General features: G+C 34.2%; 1 protein-coding gene across 1 annotated transcript in view; it reads right to left on the bottom strand.

Annotated features, from left to right (window-relative positions):
- LOC6040719 (cadherin-86C) overlaps nucleotides 1-19,330 on the bottom strand; it is a 313,005-nt gene that overhangs the window by 228,223 nt on the left and 65,452 nt on the right. The window contains exon 2 of the mRNA XM_038266437.1: nucleotides 8,918-8,921. The gene's annotated coding sequence lies outside the window, so the exon portion shown is untranslated. The remainder of the gene's footprint in view (nucleotides 1-8,917; nucleotides 8,922-19,330) is intronic.

Raw genomic sequence — 19,330 nt, 5'->3', positions numbered from 1 at the left:
GAAATGTACCAAGGTCGACAAGGATTGCACCAAACCGTGGAAGCCACGTGCCTATTGTGCGTGCGTTAGGGTTGACGGGAAGCTCGATCTGAGATATGGCATCTGTCCGGACCAGAAAATCTTCAACGGAAAGAATGATAAGTGCGAGGACGACAGCGAATCGGTGAGGGCATTCTGCAAGAAGCAGTCCTGTTGACAGGGTATTAATTGATTTTTTGAAAACTAAATAAAAGTTCGATATGACCAAGCATTAAAACAATGTTTCTTTTTTTACAGAAATTGTGATAAAAATGACAAAAATTACAAAAATAAAATAAAAAAAAATTTCTCTAAAGAATCAAAAAAAAATGTTATTGGAATATGGGTATCAAATGATCAGGTTTTTTCATACATTTCGGATAAAATAATATTTTTTTTAGAAATTACTCCAAATTTTCACAAAACTAGGTTATTTTTGAAAAAAATGCTCAAAATTTCAATTTTTACAATATGGGTATCAAACGATCGGAATTTTTTTCATACATTTCGAATGTAATAACAACATTTCTAGAAAATACTCAAAAATTTTACAAAACTACGTATTTTTGAATAAAATACTCAAAATTTCAATTTTTACAATATGGGTATTAAACGATCGGGATTTTTTCATACATTTCGAATGTAATAACAAAATTTTTAGAAAAAAACTCTAATTTTTCACAAAACTACGTATTTTCGAATAAAATACTCAAAATTTCCGTTTTTACAATGTGGGTATCAAACGATCGGAATTTATTCATACATTTCGAATGTTATAACAATATTTTTTGAAAATACTCAAAAATTTCACAAAACTTCGTATTTTTGTATTGTTTTTACAATATGGATATCAAATAATCAAATCAATTTTTAACAAAAATACGTAGTTTTGTGAAAACTTTGAGTATTTTCATTTTTTCAATAACTTTCGAAATGTATGAAAAAATCCCGATCGTTTGATACCCACATTGTAAAAACGGAAATTTTACAATTTTTTTTCGGAAATACGAAGTTTTGTGAAAAATTTTAGTATTTTCAAAAAATATTGTTATTACATTTGAAATATATGGAGCAATTCCAGCTCAAATCAGGAATTTTTCTGGTACTTTTGTACCCGACCCTCTCCGATTTCAATGAAAGTTTTTAGACATGTTATCCTAGGCCTATATAAGCAATTTTTGTGTATATGGAGCCAATAGTACTCGAAAATAACATTTGAGAAGGGCGTAAGGGTTTTAAATATTTTTGTATTTTGCCATTTAAAAATTACTGTGTCTCGAAGCCATTGCGTCGTATCAAAAAGTGGTCCAAGACAAACTTATAGGAAATTGGATGGGCTTTCTGAAAAAAATACACTGAAACAAAAATAAACGCCACTTCTATGAGATTTTTTGATTTTTAAGTCTAAAACTTAAATTTAAAGGTGTGTTGATTTTTTTTCGTTCAGAATTTTGAGGAAATAGCCTAAGATGTTACCAAAAGACTGACGAAAAATGCAGGATGGTATGTCTCTCCTAAAAAATACAAAATCATTTACTAAAACTGTTTTTTGAAAAGTGGTCTAAACGTCAAAATTTTAAAAAACCCATAGTGAGAATCGGTTCCCCAGACAATTTTACATAAAAGTCTCCATATTGACCATTGTCCTATGTCCAATCCTTGGGAAGATACAGCGGTTTTAAAAATAAAAATGATGAAAAAATGGGTTTTTTGGTGGTTTTTGGCAATTTCTATATGACAGACTTGGTTTTTCAGTCTCGTAAATATTTTTACCGGAAAGCTCGTCCAATTTCCCATAAGTTTGCCTTTGACAGCATTTCAATTGAATGTAAGGGCTTACAGTTATAAGCTTAATTACATTGTTAATAACTGAAAAGAGAATATTTTTTTCAGTGTGGTAGAAACCTGGATAATAAATTAGCTTACGTAAAAATCAAAACGAGTCAAATCAAAAAGCTGTCAAAGGCAAACTTATGGTAAATTGGACGAGCTTTCCGGTAAAAATATTTACGAGACTGAAAAACCAAGTCTGTCATATAGAAATTGTCAAAAACCACCAAAAAACCCATTTTTTCATCATTTTTATTTTTAAAACCGCTGTATCTTCCCAAGGATTGGACATAGGACAATGGTCAATATGGAGACTTTTATGTAAAATTGTCTGGAGAATCGATTCTCACTGTGGGTTTTTTAAAATTTTGACGTTTAGACCACTTTTCAAAAAAACAGTTTTAGTAAATGATTTTTGTATTTTTTTAGGAGAGACATACCATCCTGCATTTTTTGTCAGTCTTTTGGTAACATCTTAGGCTATTTCCTCAAAAATTTTGAACGAAAAAAAATCGTGACAACACCTTTAAATTTAAGTTTTAGACTTAAAAATCAAAAAATCTCATAAAAGTGGCGTGTATTTTTGTTTCAGTGTATTTTTTTCAGAAAGCCCATCCAATTTCCTACAAGTTTGTCTTGGACCACTTTTTGATACGACGCAATGGCTTCGAGACACAGTAATTTTTAAATTGCAAAATACAAAAATATTTAAATACCTTACGCCCTTCTCAAATGTTATTTTCGAGTACTATTGGCTCCATATACACAAAAATGGCTTATATAGGCCTAGGATAACATGTCTAAAAACTTTCATTGAAATCGGAGAGGGTCGGGTACAAAAGTACCAGAAAAATTCCTGATTTGAGCTGGAATTGCTCTACGAAAAAATCCCGATCGTTCGACACCCACATCATAAAAACGGAAATTAGGTTTTTTTCAGAAAATACGTAGTTTTGTGAAAATTTGGAGTATTTTCAAAAAAAAGTTATTACATTCGATATGTATGAAAAAATCCCGATCGTTTGATACCAACATTGTAAAAACGGAAGTTTTGAGTATTTTTTTTCGGAAATACGTAGTTTTGTGAAAATTTCGAGTATTTCCAAAAAATGTTGTTATAACATTCGAAATGTATGAAAAAATTCCGATCGTTCGATACCCACATTGTAAAAACGGAAATTTTGAGTATTTTATTCGAAAATACGTAGTTTTGTGAAAATTTTGAGTATTTTCTAAAAATGTTGTTATTACATTGGAAATGTATGAAAAATTCCCGATCGTTTGATACCCATATTGTAAAAACTGAAATTTGGAGTTTTTTCAAAAAGACGTAGTTTTGTGAAAATTTTGAGTATTTTCTAGAAATGTTGTTTTTACATACAAAATGTATGAAAAAACCCTGATCATTTGATACCCATATTGCAATAACAATATATTTTTGGTTTTTTTAGAGAAAAAAAAATGCATTTTGCACAGGAAAAATACGTATTTTTGTGAAAATTTTCATGAAATAATAATTTTAATGGATAACTGGCATCATCCCGATTCCAAAAAACTATAATTTTTTGATGTTTGCATAATTTTTCGTACGATTTAAGCCAATGTCTCCCATATAGCCAAAATCCCATAAGCTCTGTGCCTCGGTTATGCACGCCTCGGTTTTGCATCCCCCATATGCGGTGCTAAACCGAGGCATGACTGTAGTATGCAAAACAATTTCATTAATGTGATTTAGATTTGGGCGATCAATGTTGGTTCGCGAATTACCAAACAGGATTTTCCATTCAACCATTTCCAGGTTGGTTCATTCAGCTACAATTTTAGCTGATTCAACGGAAAAATTAGTCGTTTCACCAATTTGCAGGCATATTATTAGAATTGTAAATATTTCACCAACCAACAACATTTGTGCACTTGCACAATTTGAGGCGATTTAAAATACAAATTTATCGCAGGCTGGATCTCCCACACCGTTCTTCTTCCTTAAACCAGTATCATCCCAAGTTCAATGTCGCACACGACATCCAGCTCGCCAAAATCCACAGAAATGCCGGCCTTCTGCCCGCGGAAATACCTTGACAAGGGACTCCACACAAAGTGTGACCGTGAAGCAGTCGTGAGTCCATCGGAGTCCGCTTCGATTTTGCTCCAGGGTCATCCCATGAACTCTTCAACCCCCCCTTCTGCGTTCTTCCTGTGGGACTTTTTTTCCGGGGCCGCCATCCCGCCAAAGGAAAGGAAATTAATTTATGAGATTTCAATTAAACGATGCTAGGCGTGTTCGGGCGGACCTTCCTCTAATGAAAGTCGGAACCAACGTGGCACGACTTTGGCCACAGAAAGCCGGGAGGATCGCTCATAATTTAGAGAGACTTGGACACCGGGGTGACACTGCCGGGCTGGAATTGGCCTGGAGCGCAGAGTTTCGATCTACAAAGAGATTGCTGGAATTGTTGCAAGTGTAGGGTTCCCGCGGGATGCTGGCGTCACAGACAAGTAGATTGCGAGTTTTGGGGTGGGAGCGACACTAGCGCGATCTGTTGGCCAGTAGTGGAAACGCGTTGATTACGGAGTAATGTTGAACTACGTTTCAATTGGTGCCTAAAGTTTAGGTCTACTTGTCAAAACTCGCCAGGAATTTATTGAACTCCTCGCGGGCTTCAACCCAAGAAAGGGTCGTGATTCACAACAACTCGCTTAATGGAGTTCGAGATTGATTATTGGGTTGAGGCGGCCACCGCCGCCACCAAGTATTTGGATTTAGTGAGAGCTAATTGTTTCTAAAGCGCGTCTTCCCCCGGCAAAAGGAGAAGGCTCTGCAAGGAAAATGATTTAATTGAAAGCGCAAAGTCGAGACCGAAATCGAACGGAATCGTGACCAAGAGCGGCTGTGAATGCTGCGCAGTCATGGCGCGGCCGCGGTTCAAAAGTCAATCTCCCGAAAATGACATAACTTTCGCCGCGCTGGCTGGTCGTAAAAATTGTAAAGAATCCGGAGAGGCAAAAAGCACTCCTTTCGCTGAAAAAGTGATGGAATTGCGATTGATTGAGATGCAAATGAGACCGGCCGCACCCTCACCTCAGCTATTTGACCCCGGCGGTTTGGCAGCTTTGACGAAGAATGGGACTTCGCAAAACGGATTCCGAAGGGGGGCTGGATGTCATTGCATCATCGTTTGACGAAGCGGCAGATTTGGGCTTCACAGCTCTGTGACGCTTATTATGGGGTGTCGATGGGGTGAACCATCAATTTGTGTGTGTGTCTGGTTGGGGCTCTTCAAAGTGGACACCTTGGACGGGCCCCAAAACTTTGCGGGGGTGGAATTTGGTTGTGGTCGAATTAGTAGTCAAACGAGACTCATTTTATGGTGGATTTAGTTTCATTATGCTAATAAAAATTAATCAATTTAGTTTTACTAGCGAATCGGTTCGATTTTGAGACTAGTTTTATTGCTAAATGATGTTTGAACCACCTGATTGTTTTGAACTGCACAAGTGCAGTTTATTGAAGCGAGTATTGTGAGATTCTTCAAAAAAAACTATCGTTAATGTCTCTTAATTGGACTTCTATGGAAAAGGATTCATTAAAAATAAATCAATTTAGATAAGCTAGCTGTTAGTAGAGCAGAGTTTAATTTTAAATTGTTTAAAAAGCAGGCCCTGGTTGCTAGTCAAAACTGAAACCCTAAATGACGGCCATACATAAAATATTTAAAAAAAAATTAGGATTTTTAAAAATTTTAAAAATTTTAAAAATTTTAAGAATTTTTATGGATTTAAAGAATTTTAAGGATTTTAAGAATTTTAAGAATATTAGGAATTTTAAGAATTTTAAGAATTTTAAGAATTTTAAGAATTTTAGGAATTTTAAGAATTTTAAGAATTTTAAGAATTTTAAGAATTTTAAGAATTTTAAGAATTTTAAGAATTTTAAGAATTTTAAGAATTTTAAGAATTTTAAAAATTTTAAGAATTTTAAAAATTTTAAGAATTTTAAGAATTTTAAGAACTTTAAGAATTTTAAAAATTTTAAGAATTTTAAGAATTTTAAGAATTTTAAGAATTTTAAGAATTTTAAGAATTTTAAGAATTTTAAGAATTTTAAGAATTTTAAGAATTTTAAGAATTTTAAGAATTTTAAGAATTTTAAGAATTTTAAGAATTTTAAAAATTTTAAGAATTTTAAGAATTTTAAGAACTTTAAGAATTTTAAGAATTTTAAGAATTTTAAGAATTTTAAGAATTTTAAGAATTTTAAGAATTTTAAGAATTTTAAGAATTTTAAGAATTTTAAGAATTTTAAGAATTTTAAGAATTTTAAGAATTTTAAGAATTTTAAGAATTTTAAGAATTTTAAGAATTTTAAGAATTTTAAGAATTTTAAGAATTTTAAGAATTTTAAGAATTTTAAGAATTTTAAGAATTTTAAGAATTTTAAGAATTTTAAGAATTTGAAGAATTTTAAGAATTTTAAGAATTTTAAGAATTTTAAGAATTTTAAGAATTTTAAGAATTTTAAGAATTTTAAGAATTTTAAGAATTTTAAGAATTTTAAGAATTTTAAGAATTTTAAGAATTTTAAGAATTTTAAGAATTTTAAGAATTTTAAGAATTTTAAGAATTTTAAGAATTTTAAGAATTTTAAGAATTTTAAGAATTTTAAGAATTTTAAGAATTTTAAGAATTTTAAGAATTTTAAGAATTTTAAGAATTTTAAGAATTTTAAGAATTTTAAGAATTTTAAGAATTTTAAGAATTTTAAGAATTTTAAGAATTTTAAGAATTTTAAGAATTTTAAGAATTTTAAGAATTTTAAGAATTTTAAGAATTTTAAGAATTTTAAGAATTTTAAGAATTTTAAGAATTTTAAGAATTTTAAGAATTTTAAGAATTTTAAGAATTTTAAGAATTTTAAGAATTTTAAGAATTTTAAGAATTTTAAGAATTTTAAGAATTTTAAGAATTTTAAGAATTTTAAGAATTTTAAGAATTTTAAGAATTTTAAGAATTTTAAGAATTTTAAGAATTTTAAGAATTTTAAGAATTTTAAGAATTTTAAGAATTTTAAGAATTTTAAGAATTTTAAGAATTTTAAGAATTTTAAGAATTTTAAGAATTTTAAGAATTTTAGAATTTTAGAATTTTTAGAATTTTAAGAATTTTAAGAATTTTAAGAATTTTAAGAATTTTAAGAATTTTAAGAATTTTAAGAATTTTAAGAATTTTAAGAATTTTAAGAATTTTAAGAATTTTAAGAATTTTAAGAATTTTAAGAATTTTAAGAATTTTAAGAATTTTAAGAATTTTAAGAATTTTAAGAATTTTAAGAATTTTAAGAATTTTAAGAATTTTAAGAATTTTAAGAATTTTAAGAATTTTAAGAATTTTAAGAATTTTAAGAATTTTAAGAATTTTAAGAATTTTAAGAATTTTAAGAATTTTAAGAATTTTAAGAATTTTAAGAATTTTAAGAATTTTAAGAATTTTAAGAATTTTAAGAATTTTAAGAATTTTAAGAATTTTAAGAATTTTAAGAATTTTAAGAATTTTAAGAATTTTAAGAATTTTAAGAATTTTAAGAATTTTAAGAATTTTAAGAATTTTAAGAATTTTAAGAATTTTAAAAATTTTAAGAATTTTAAGAATTTTAAGAATTTTAAGAATTTTAAGAATTTTAAGAATTTTAAGAATTTTAAAATTTTTAAGAATTTTAGGAATTTTAGGAATTTTAAGAATTTTAAGAATTTTACGAATTTCAAGAATTTTAAGAATTTTAAGAATTTTAAGAACTTCAAGAACTTTAAGTATTTTAAGTATTTACAGACTAATTTTTTTTGAAATATTCATTGTCTGTTTTGGATTCTTGTTTTTTTTTGTAATATGTATGTGTATTTTTGACACATTTCAACGTTTTGGAATGTTTAAGTCGACCAAAACGTATCGTTTTTGTGCCTGGAAATTTTTTTTCGCAATTATCTTTTTGTTTTTTGTTTTATTTTTGTATTTTTATCCTTTTTTTTGTATATTAACATTTTTGTATTTTGTATGAAAAATATGTGTCTTGAAAAATTACTGCTTAGTAATGAATTGGTAATACTAATTATTATCTAGAATAACATCAAGATTTTGGTCATAGAACCAAACTTGTTCAACGCTCAATAAAAATTATTGCTTATAGTGATAGGTTTTTTGCGAGTTGTTTTCCTGGTGTTTTGTTTCCCTTTACAGCCAACTTTATTTGCATCCGTTGTGATAAATGCCTTATACACAGCTGAAAGGATTTCCCAAAACTCAGTACTGCACTTACCAAACTACTGTTAGTCCATAAACTAAAGAAATAAACTGAATTGAATTGAATTGAAAAAAATATTGCTCTTCCATATTTTACTGTATTGTTAATTCACAGTCATTACAAAAAAAAACTATTAAATCATGGAAATCAACTCAAACCATGATAATGTGAATAAATTCATGATTTTATTTTATTTCTTCATGATGTCGTGATTTTTTTCAGGAGTTCATGATGTGTGTTCATGAAATCATGAAAAAGATTCGCCTTTGAAAAAACTGAATTTCTATTCATTTAATCTTGAATTTTGTTCACGATTACGCAAGTAACCGTACATGGCAAGTCATTAATATTTATTCACGACTGCTGGTTTATTCATACAAAAAATACATACTTATGAAAACTTTTATTCAAATTATTATCAGTATATTATGTTTTGTAGTTATTTTAAGTATTTTAGGTATAGTGTGTATTTCATGCAAATATTTTTCAAAGTTTATGTCTGGGTCGGGGAGAGGTGCAAAAAGCCAATTTAACATCTACAATTTGAAGCGTTAACCGCTGGACTCGAACCGGCGACCTCTGGATTGTTAGTCCAGTCCGCGGTCCGATTGCTCCACACAGCCAGACTAAAATATATGTTTCTTGTTATTTCGAAACACCCTCACCTTAATAGCTCTCTTGAAAGAGAAAACATTTGATAACACCATGTACTTACAGCAATCCCATTCTTCAAATTTGGGAGTACAAACTTTCCAGCGGGTTGTCGCTGTCGCTTACCTCTCTGCAAAGGAAGAAAGAAGAGTAAAAAAAAGGTCAACATTAGTGTTGTAATTGCACACACAGGTCTTTCAAATACAGTGTTTTCTCCACATTTTGTCAGCGCGCTCGACTTACAAGCAACCAATTCAAATGACTTTCACTCAGGGTAAACCAACGAAACCCCCACGCCGCCATCGCAAACCGCGCGCGGCTTTGATCTTGGCCGATCCAGATGGGGCAGAAGATATGTCGCTGAAAGAGCCCACTCTAATTAGTATTCATCGTGTCCACTCGGCTACCCGATTTGAGCAGTGGTCCAGTTTTCATAAATTAAGGCACCCCACGGCTAGCCGTTAATTGGATCTTAAGCTAGAGTCGAGCGCGGCATTTTGGCCTACCATCAAGATCAATAAGAACTCCGAGCTATTGAGTAACCGTTAGCGCGGTATGGCTCCGCATTCCTCCACGCATCGAGGTTCTTCAGATGCATCGCCGCGAAGCGGAGGAGTTCACGGAACGGAACGCGTGGATCGCGACGATCGTCGCGACCAGATATTTGGGGGACACGTTTGCAACATTTGCCCAAGATTCGCCAAACCACCTGGGTTCGATCGTGGTCTGATTGCGGTCCCTTGAAGTCCTATCCATGATACGGATCACTTCTTCTCGGGGTGGAGGACTAGTAGATGATTATCAACTCAGCGCGGCAAAGGTGAGTGAAAGAGGGACCTTTTCAACCCTACGTCGATCCCATCCTAGCGCGCAAGTCTCCGGCTGATGGTCACGGCAAGGTCTCTATGACATAATGACTGGGTGCGGTCCCCACGGACGGACTCCTGAGAAGGGGGGAACATGCAATTACGGGTGGAATAAAGGCGGGGTGGAGTTGCCTGGAAGCTGCAATTAGTCAGCTGCGAGAAGGTCACCCGATTTGTTGAGGTATAGTAAGTCAAAATGATTGATGGCGGGAAGGTTGGCAAGGTCTGCCATAGTTCGATGAGTTTTCTTGTTTTGACAGACGGGGAGGTGCGTGAGAAGTTCACACGTTCTGAGAGGGGATTTGATTGAGCAGATTGATGTCCCAGGACATCGATTCTTCGGATGGATTGGATGGATTGATGGTGAAGGTTATTAACTAAATTTTAGTACAAAAGTCTGTGCTACATAATAACAGTCGCCATACTTCTCAAATTTCAGCTGACGAATTTAACAACAGCTGATTAGCATGATTCCTTTCACCAACTGGGAGTTGTCAGTAAATTAGACCTAGCCTGGGGTTATACCTTTGATCAGCTTTTCGAACAATCAATTTGTTTATTAAATCGTTGCAATATCTGATCAAACACTCGACAATTATGTCACCCCCTTGTAGCCCCAATCCCAGATCTTGCCAACAACCCAAGTGACCGTTACGCAATCAAAATCTTTTACACACTCCTACACGACGACCTCCGCATCACTTTAGGGTCTCTCCCAGCTCGAGCCAGATTTCGATCGGCCTCGAGCCCCTCGGGGCTCTTCGCCGCGCGCCAAAATCACGTCACTCCGAGTTCGAAACAAGCCGTTCGCTGATCCTAATCTCGCAGCGAGCGTTTGAACCCCGCGTCGTTGAACTCTCTGTGTGCGGGGTTCGTCGCCAGCGAGAAAAACATTTCCGTTTGGCACAATGTCGAAGTCGCTGGGGATAAATTAGAAAGGGTAGCCTTTCTTTCGACGAGGGATTGGCCACGGGTCGTGTGATTTACGAGATCGGAATCGATTGATATGCACGCTGCTGACTCTGGCTTTGGCTCGCGACGACGACTCTTCACGTGGTTCTGCGGTGTGGTCCCCGGAATCATAACCGTGCTTCTGACTCCGTCGATTTTTTTTATTATTATATTCCAGCTCGTAACAAACAGCCTCAAAAATTGATGTGTTTTTATTTGCGAGAAGCAAACCTCCTCCCCATTCATATCCGAGAGTTATGAAACAGTGTGAATGTAGAGCGAGTGCGGATTCAACGGGAAGAAAACAATGAACTTGGGCTGTGTTAGTATCGCTTTGCCACCTACAAGGATCAGGTTTAGTTGAGCTGAACAAAACGGCAACTTCGGATTCTTATGCCTGTCTGGCTCAAAACGTTGTGCTATCTTGCCTCAAAACGATCAATGTTTTGAACATTTTTTTGTAATTTTTGTAATTTTTGTAATTTTTGTAATTTTTGTAATTTTTGAAATTTTTGAAATTTTTGAAATTTCTGAAATTTTTGGAATTTTTTAATTTTTGCAATTTTTGTAATTTTTATATTTTTTGTATTTTTTGTAATTTTTGTAATTTTTGTAATTTTTGTAATTTTTGTAATTTTTATAATTTTTGTAATTTTTGTAATTTTTGTAACTTTTGTAATTTTTGTAATTTTTGTAATTTTGTAATTTTTGTAATTTTGTAAATTTTGTGATTTTGTAATTTTGTAATTTTGTAATTTTGTAATTTTGTAATTTTGTAATTTTTGTATTTTTGTAATTTTTGTAATTTTGTAATTTTGTAATTTTGTAATTTTGTAATTTTTAATTTTGTAATTTTGTAATTTTTGTAATTTTTGTAATTTTGTAATTTTTGTAATTTTGTAATTTTGTAATTTTGTAATTTTGTAATTTTGTATTTTGTAATTTTGTAATTTTGTATTTTGTAATTTTGTAATTTTTGTATTTTTGTAATTTTTGTATTTTGACATTTTGACATTTTGTAATTTTGCAATTTTGTAATTTTGTAAATTTTGTAATTTTGTAATTTTGTAATTTTGACATTTTTGACATTTTGACATTTTGACATTTTGACATTTTGACATTTTGACATTTTGACATATTTGACATTTTGACATTTTGACATTTTGACATTTTGACATTTTGACATTTTGACATTTTGACATTTTTGACATTTTGCCTTTTGGACATTTTGACATTTTGACATTTTGACATTTTGACATTCTTGACATTTTGACATTTTGACATTTTGACATTTTGACATTTTGACATTTTGACATTTTGACATTTTGACATTTTTGACATTTTGACATTTTGACATTTTGACATTTTGACATTTTGACATTTTGACATTTTGACATTTTTGACATTTTTGACATTTTTGACATTTTTGACATTTTTGACATTTTTGACATTTTTGACATTTTTGACATTTTTGACATTTTTGACATTTTTGACATTTTTGACATTTTTGACATTTTTGACATTTTTGACATTTTTTTTTATTTTTGTTATTATTGTTATGATTGTCATTTTAGTAGTCACACATGACTTACTCATGTGACAAGATAGCACAACGCTGCTAGGCCTGGATCTTCGGAGGAAATGAAAGGGAACGATCCACAGAGAGCGGGCGTCGTCATCTCGCAAATAAAAGCTGTTTTGAAAACATTCACGTGATGTATGCAGAGCTAACTTTATTTGCAGCATCCCTCGACTTAAAACCTTTGCCTTCGGTATCTTAGGGGAGAAGACAGCCATGATTGACAACTTCCTGTGGCCCAAAATAAAGACCAAATTTAATCATCTTTTTTATTCGTTTTGCTCGTGTGCAGGGCTTCGCAAAACGTGACAACCCAACGTGTGACGAGGGTGATCGTCGTCGTCCAAGACTGAACGGCTCTGATGCAATGCTTAATTAGCCGGATAAGCATGGCAGAGATTCGTTCATTAGGGTCGCTTAGCGCTTCCTTAAATGACAGTGACGAGGAACTGCTTTTTTTTGGGGTTTATTGAGCGTTGCGAAAATGGTTGTGTGTTTGCGCAATAACGAAAAAGTCATGTCGAGTGATTGTTGGACTTTTAATCTCTTCCGGAAAGATACAACACACAAAAGTGCTGCAGAAATTTCAAGGAAAATAGGAGTATTCTCCTAATTGTTTCTATAGTTCGTAAGGGTGTCCCTCCCCCTGCACATAACCAATCAGTCCCAACATCCGTTTCTATCCGGCTCACTCTCTCGAAGTCAATTATCCACCGCTCCAATCCGACAAGACAAACAATTATCATCTCGGCCCAAAACTGTCGATACAATTTGCCGCGCAGAACTGCCGCAGCGGAAACAAATCCCACACCACACCTCGAGTGAAAGTGCCACGGGCCAATCTAGATCTTTAAAGGGGGAGAGGAGAGAAGCCTGTACACACATAACCTCACTCTGCTGTCAATACCTGCCAATACCTGCAGCGTCAATTATCTATGCATAAGACCTCTTTAAAAACCCAACGCCAATTTTTCAATTTTCCACCCACTCCCTCGCTCACCAGTCTCACAAACTCCTCCTCACCACCTCACCACCAGTCTCACAATTAACTGCTTAATTGGATGAGATGCTGCCATTATGCGCTCGCAACAGTTTTGTTAGCTCAACAGCGATCCATTTCAAACGCCTCTAAATTATTGTAATTAAAGTACCTCTCAATTAACACACCCCGTGCAGACCAACAAGACCGTGCTAAAAGTAAAAGTTTAATTCAATTTGCAGAGCGCGGCGAACCTTTCTTCCGCAATCTATTCCCCGACCTCAAACCGTGGAGTTCAACTCTTCACGCAGATTGAAAGAAAAGCTTTGTTCCCGATTTATGGTGTGGCGAGATAGGCGAGCGCTCGGTTTTTGCTCTTGATACCTTTTTCCAACGCTATTTTAACACCACCACCATCTGGGGCTTGCAGCGGAAACTGTCCGTCCCTGCCTGTGTGTGATTTGGACAGGGTGTCGAGTTGGCAATCTTTTCTCTTTCGATCGACTTAAAAAAGACCTATGCGTATCATCGCTGCTTGGAAGGCACGTCGACGGGATCAACTCAACACGACTTTTCAAGCCCTCCCCACAGCATCGCGGCTTGGAAGGTAACTTTGGGTCGAGTCGACACCACGTTCCGATCGCTTAGTTCCGCGCAGCTATTCAACCAGACCTTCGATACTGTCCAGCCCCTGCACCACCCGCGCGCACTGCGCTTGTTTCCCCGCCGTCAAATGTGTTTATTTTCATGTTTTTATTTCCTCCTTTCTCGCGGCGCAGCTGTGAACTCCACACCAGATCTCCGCGCAAGACTTGGCGCTGGAACGTCGGCGCGATAGTTTCGTTCGCAGTTACGTCGCGCGGTCTTTAATCGATCCGCGATTGCGCGATACAGCGCCAATCTTCGACCAGGGCCGAGAAATAATTACCTGCCGGGAGACTTTGGAGAAAAAGTGTCACCCGCAGGGCTGTTCACCGGTGTGGGAAAGCTCGCCGCGGTAGGCCAAGTTGACTCAACCTGGCGGGGGCAATAAATCCTCTTCTTGCCCTTTCAATCAAGCTTTTCGAACAGTGGCGTTCCTTGTCTTGCCAAACGCGATTTATTTGACCCTTTCTATGGCATCGCTGTTTGGGGGGCACGTCGCCGTGCCTGCTGGATTGCATGCTTAAAATCTCCCCCAAAGTTCTACGCCACTGACTCTAAACTGTCGACCTACCTTCTGTGAGAAAGTCTCACCTCGATTAAACGACGCATCGGCGAGAGATGTTGCAACGCGTTGACGCACGCAGAGTTTGCGCGATCTGAATTTGAATTTCGGCCACTGGTGCTGGAGCATTACAACCCATTTAAAATCGTACAAACTCACGCAGTTTAAAACTCCAGTGAATCTCTCCTGCATTATGATAATTGTTTATTGGATAGAGCGCTTACTTTGAATAATCAAATATTGAACGCGCGCGCGAGAGTAATCGTGAAATTGAATTATTTATGAGGGCCTATCATCTCGCGCGACGTGTCTCAGCGAGTAGGAAAGACGAGAGCAATTCTCTACGAAATCGGTCTTTTTTCTTCAATTTTAATTTTTGTATTTTTTAATCCGGCTGAAACTTTTTTGGTGCCTTCGGTATGCCCAAAGAAGCCATTTTGCATCATTAGTTTGTCCATATAATTTTCCATACAAATTCGGCAGCTGTCCATACAAAAATGATGTATGAAAATTCAAAAATCTGTATCTTTTGAAGGAATTTTTGATCGATTTGGTGTCTTCGGCAAAGTTGTAGGTATGGATACGGACTACACTGGAAAAATAATACACGGTAAAAAAATTTGGTGATTTTTTATTTAACTTTTATCACTAAAACTTGATTTACAAAAAAACACTATTTTTAATTTTTTTTATTTTTTGATATGTTTTAGAAGACATAAAATGCCAACTTTTCAGAAATTTCCAGGTTGTGCAAAAAATCACTGACCGAGTTATGAATTTTTTAATCAATACTGATTTTTTCAAAAAATCGAAATTTTGGTCGTAAAAATTTTTCAACTTCATTTTTCGATGTAAAATCAAATTTGCAATCAAAAAGTACTTTACTAAAATTTTGATAAAGTGCACCGTTTTCAAGTTATAGCCGGGTAATTCTCTACCAACTCACACGAAATCGGGAAAAGTTGTCCCGACCCCTCTTCGATTTGCGTGAAACTTTGTCCTAAGGGGTAACTTTTGTCCCTGATCACGAATCCGAGGTCCGTTTTTTGATATCTCGTGACGGAGGGGCAGTACGACCCTTCCATTTTGAACATGCGAAAAAGAGGTGTTTTTCAATAATTTGCAGCCTGAAACGGTGATGAGATAGAAATTTGGTGTCAAAGGGACTTTTATGTAAAATTAGACGCCCGATTTGATGGCGTACTCAGAATTCCGAAAAACGTATTTTCATCGAAAAACACTAAAAAGTTTTAAAAATTCTCCCATTTTCCGTTACTCGACTGTAAAAAATTTTGGAACATGTCATTTTATGGGAAATTTAATGTACTTTTCGAATCTACATTGACCCAGAAGGGTCATTTTTTCATTTAGAACATAAATTTTCATTTTAAAATTTCGTGTTTTTTCTAACTTTGCAGGGTTATTTTTGAGAGTGTAACAATGTTCTACAAAGTTGTAGAGCAGACAATCACAAAAATTTTGATATATAGACATAAGGGGTTTGCTTATAAACATCACGAGTTATCGTGATTTTACGAAAAAAAGTTTTGAAAAAGTTACTTTTTGCGTTTCTCTTTATTTCGTCGTCCGTGTCTGTCGCGGGTGACCATGAACGGCCATGATCGATGACGACCAACTTTTTCAAAACTTTTTTTCGTAAAATCGCGATAACTCGTGATGTTTATAAGCAAACCCCTTATGTCTATATATCAAAATTTTTGTAATTGTCTGCTCTACAACTTTGTAGCACATTATTACACTCTAAAAAATAACCCTGCAAAGTTAGAAAAAACACGAAATTTTAAAATGAAAATTTATGTTCTAATGAAAAATGACCCTTCTGGGTCAATGTAGATTCGAAAAGTACATTAAATTTCCCATAAAATGACATGTTCCAAAATTTTTTACAGTCGAGTAACGGAAAATGGGAGAATTTTTAAAACTTTTTTAGTGTTTTTTTCGATGAAAAATACGTTTTTTCGGAATTCTGAGTACGCCATCAAATCGGGCGTCTAATTTTACATAAAAGTCCCTTTGACACCAAAATTCTATCGCATCACCGTTTCAGGCTGCAAATTATTGAAAAACACCTCTTTTTTCGCATGTTCAAAATGGAAGGGTCGTACCGCCCTCCGTCACGAGATATCAAAAAACGGACCTTGGATTCGTGATCAGGGACAAAAGTTACCCCTTAGGACAAAGTTTCACGCAAATCGAAGAGGGGTCGGGGCAACTGCTGTGTGAGTTGGCGGAGAATTACCCAGCCATATTTAAGTGACTTTTTTGAAAATAGTCGCAGTTTTTCATTTTTTTAAATTTGTGCACATGTTTGCCCAGTTTTGAAAAAAATATTTTTGAAAAGCTGAGAAAATTCTCTATATTTTGCTTATTCGGACTATGTTGATACGACCTTTAGTTGCTGAGATATTGCAATGCAACAGGAAAATTGATGTTTTCTAAGTTTCACCCAAACAACCCACCATTTTCTATCGTCAATATCTCAGCAACTAATGGTCCGATTTTCAATGTTAATATATGAAACAATTGTGAAATTTTCCGATCTTTTCGAAAAAAATATTTTTGGAATTTTCAAATCAAGACAAACATTTTAAAAGGGCGTAATATTGAATGTTTGGCCTTTGTGAAATGTTAGTCTTGATTTGAAAATTCCAAAATATTTTTCGAAGAGATCGGAAAATTTCACAAATGTTTCATATATTAACATTGAAAATCGGACCATTAGTTGCTGAGATATTGACGATAGAAAATGGTGGGTTGTTTGGGTGAAACTTAGAAAACATCAATTTTCCTGTTTTTAAACCTTTGCATTGCAATATCTCAGCAACTAAAGGTCGTATCAACAAAGTCCAAATAAGCAAAATATAGAGAATTTTCTCAGCTTTTCAAAAATATTTTTTTCAAAACTGGGCAAACATGTGCACTAATTTAAAAAAATGAAAAACTGCGACTATTTTCAAAAAAGTCACTTAAATATGGCTATAACTTGAAAACGGTGCACTTTATCAAAATTTCAGTAAAGTACTTTTGATTGCAAATTTGATTTTACATCGAAAATGAAGTTGAAAAATTTTTACGACCAAAATTTCGATTTTTGAAAAATCAGTATTGATTAAAAATTCATAACTCGGTCAGTGATTTTTGCACAACCTGGAAATTCCTGAAAAGTTGGCATTTTATGCCTTCTAAAACATATCAAAAAATAAAAAAAATTAAAAATAGTGTTTTTTTGTAAATCAAGTTTTAGTGATAAAAAGTTAAATAAAAAAATCACCAAATTTTTTTTACCGTGTATTATTTTTTTCCAGTGTAGTCCGTATCCATACCTACAACTTTGCCGAAGACACCAAATCGATCAAAAAATTCCTTCAAAAGATACAGATTTTTGAATTTTCATACATCATTTTTGTATGGACAGCTGCCGAATTTGTATGGAAAATTATATGGACAAACTAATGATGCAAAATGGCTTCTTTGGGCATACCGAAGGCACCAAAAAAGTTTCAGTCGGATTAAAAAATACAAAAAAAATCGAATGACCGAAATCCTAGAGAACTGCTCACGACAGTTATTCACGGCCTGAAAGTGCCACTTAGTTTTAGAGCAGCTCTAGCTGAAATATGGGCAGTTTTGGGGGGCGAGCAAAACGGTTACGGCTCGTGGTTTGTTTGGAGAAGAGACCAGATCACCGGTTGCGAAACACTTTGAAGACAATAAAGACGGTTTAGATTACCATTTTTATGTGGAAATTATGATTGAACAAAAGCAAATCGATCGTTGAGGCGATGGGCAGCAATGATCATGCGATTAGAGTTTCATTAGGGTGACAATAGACAAAAAAAAATGACCTCAGGGATACCCCCTGATTCGATTCTTCAGGCAATAATAAGTACCTAACTGTGAAAATTTTGAGCAAGTCTGAGCCACTGTTGTTTCAGGCAACCGCTACATAGGTCGTCCTTGTGGCCCTGTTGGTTATCACATCAAATCAAATCAAAAACTGTGAAAAATTTGAGCGAAATCGGTTAAGGTTTAAGGTTTGCTTAAAATCGTCAAAGTTGGTACAATAAAAAAAAAATCATGCAAAAACCTATTCTTTTAATCGCTAATAACTCGTCAGGATTAACTCGGATTGATTTGCGGTCTTGGACAAAGTTGTTTGTCATAAAATTTTACTCAAGAACCTTGCGCCATCTTTTGGTATGATTTTGATTTTTAAGCTTTTTTCCATACTTTTTGCGATTTGCCCATACAAACTTCAACGATAAAAAGCGATCCTTAAACCTTAACCGATTTGGCTCAAAATTTGCACAGTTGCTTTTGTTCACCACCTGAAGAATTGAACCAGGGGGTATCTCTTAATATTTACAAAAAAAAACACTTTGTCTTGTCACCCTAAGCTTTATTCAGTAGGCTGGTAGGTACTTCCCGTTGCTAACTCTTTTTTTGCCTTCCTCACCTCACTGAGACAAGGCTATAAAATCACTCGAAAATTGAACTTCTTAAATAAACCTTCTAGATATACCTTCACGTATACATATTGACTCAGAATCAAATTCTGAACACATGTCTGTGGGGATGTTTGTTTTTTTCACATGATTTTCTCAGAACTGGCTGAACCGATTTTGGCCGGGTCAGCCTCATTCGATTCGTTTTGGAGTCCCATAAGACCCTATTAAAATTTATTCTGTTAGTTAAGTATTTAAAAAGTTATGCTAAGAAAAAGATATTTGTATCTACAAAAAAGGGTGATTTTTTGCATAACCTCAAAAGGCCGGATCTTTTTGTTCACGTGCGAAAGTCGCGCCAGATGCGAAACGCCCGGTTGCCACATTGCTTTAAATGAGAGTCTGCATGTTTTCTGGAAAAGTCTGTATCAGGAATATATTTTTTCATAAACTTATTTTCATTATTAAACGGAGAAAAAAGAGTTCCCAAA

Source organism: Culex quinquefasciatus, chromosome 1 (assembly GCF_015732765.1).
Source record: "Culex quinquefasciatus strain JHB chromosome 1, VPISU_Cqui_1.0_pri_paternal, whole genome shotgun sequence".
Classification (NCBI taxonomy): domain Eukaryota; kingdom Metazoa; phylum Arthropoda; class Insecta; order Diptera; family Culicidae; genus Culex; species Culex quinquefasciatus.
Note: the sequence above shows the minus strand (reverse complement) of the source record. Positions and strands in the feature narration are given on the sequence as shown.